This window comes from Sinocyclocheilus anshuiensis, unplaced genomic scaffold, assembly GCF_001515605.1.
Source record: "Sinocyclocheilus anshuiensis isolate Anshui unplaced genomic scaffold, SAMN03320099.WGS_v1.1 scaffold233, whole genome shotgun sequence".
Classification (NCBI taxonomy): domain Eukaryota; kingdom Metazoa; phylum Chordata; class Actinopteri; order Cypriniformes; family Cyprinidae; genus Sinocyclocheilus; species Sinocyclocheilus anshuiensis.
In genome coordinates this window covers 645,011-646,959 of record NW_015540843.1, presented here as the reverse complement: position 1 = coordinate 646,959, position 1,949 = coordinate 645,011, and the positions used below count along the sequence as shown (strand labels likewise).

At 33.7% G+C, this 1,949-nt stretch overlaps 1 pseudogene; it reads left to right on the top strand.

Moving 5' to 3' along the window:
* Positions 1–1,949, top strand: part of LOC107687576 (NACHT, LRR and PYD domains-containing protein 12-like) — a 43,260-nt pseudogene continuing 41,311 nt past the window's right edge.

Genomic DNA, 1,949 nt, shown 5'->3' with positions numbered 1-1,949 from the left:
TTTAAATTTCATTTAGTGGTTCATATAATGCTTAAAATAGGCATATGTTGAACATGTCCAAACTATGTACAAAAGCAAACTGTACTGTAACAGTGTAACGTTAGGCTATATATATGGATGTGAACACGTTGCGGTGAGTTTTTCCGGGTCAGTTGGCGTCTTAAGATCAAAGTTTACTTGTGTAACGAAATGTGTAACGTTAGTGTTTGCATAAAGTTGAACTCATAACTTTTCAAAATATCCGCTTGTCGTGATGTGTATCGAATAGCTACGTCCAAGTCTAGTCCGTTTCAAGTGAGTATCTCAAAAGCTGTTAACTGTTTATTTATAGCACACCTTTAATCTACGTTTTTAAAAACTCACCGCGTTGTACACAGTCTCCGCACTCGTGGTGTCCGACCTAGACAACATTTTAACGGATTCAGAATCACTGTCCAACTGAGATTTCGGTATAGAGAATCATGATTTTGTTTTCGGGAGTAGGGCCTAAGTTACTACAGACAACACAACCACGAGTGTATATTAGCAGCGTTTATATATTTTTGGTATCTTATGTAGGCTTTGGACCAGGAAACGATAATGTTTGAAATATTCTGTAAGACGCGCAGTGAGGTAGGCTGTATTGATATGTGACCCTGAACCACAAAACCAGTCTTAAGTGTCAATTTTTCGAAATCTGATCCGAAAGCTGAATAAATAAGCTTTCCATTGATGTAAGGTTTGTTAGGATAGGACAATATTTGGCCGAGATACAACTATTTGAATATCTGATATCTGAGGGTACAAAAAAAAAATCTAAATATTGAGAAAATCGCCTTTAAAGTTGTACAAATAAAGTCCTTAGCAATGCATATTACTAATCAAAACTTTAGTTTTGATATATTTACGGTAGGAAATTTACAAAATATCTTAATTGAACATGATCTTTATGTAATATCCTAATGATTTTTGGCATGAAAGAAAATTAGATAATTTTGACCCATACAATGTATTTTTGGCTATTGCTACAAATATACCCCAGCGACTTAAGACTGGTTTTGTGGTCCAGGGTCACATATATATATCCTAAAGTGGTTCGCTAATCCTCCTTAAAGAGAGCTCCATGAACTGGAAAGTGCAGGACCAGGATTAAGAATAGATATTTGATCTGTATTACTGTATCTGTATCAATAGATGTTAAGTTAATGCACTTCATCAAAGTGTTTATTTTGATAAAAATGTAGCTAATACACTGGCATTAAAAATACAGAAACATTTTATACAAGCCAGGATTCATACACAGATTCTATTATAATTCAGTATGGCATGTTTATTTATTTTATTATGATGTGATTAATATCAAATTTGAAATTAACCATCAGCTATATATATATATATATATATATAAAAAGTCTGTCAGGTTTTGGTCGTTATGTATCTAATCCAAATAAATAGAAACTTTGATTTTATTTTGGAGGTAGTTTTTTTGTTGTTGTTGTTTGTTTTTATCTAAAAATTACTGTCCAGTTTTTGTCATTTTATCTTCACATGCAGAACTGACATCTTCATGGAGACACAGATGAATGCCCCCTGTAAGATGAGTGTCAGTGAGGAGGGAGAGGAGAGGGTTGTTGTTCACTACCAGAACCAGAGAGCATCATCTCCAGAGCCCAGCTGTGTGTCTATGAAGAGCAACATCTCATATCTATGCATCATCCCCCTGATCTCAGTGGTGAGATCTTTAACACCAGGTGAGATGATAACCAGTACTAGAGAGAGAGGAGACAGAATTAGATCTTAAATTGGTCATGAATTGCAGTTAAAAAAAAAATGTTTACAGTGCTTTGAAAATAGTTTCATAATTTCTTCTGTTTTTTTTTTATGTATATCTAAATTGCTTTAGATCTTCAAATGAAATGCAATATAAAACAAAGGCAACCTGAGTAAGCACTAAAGTATTTATGTATTTA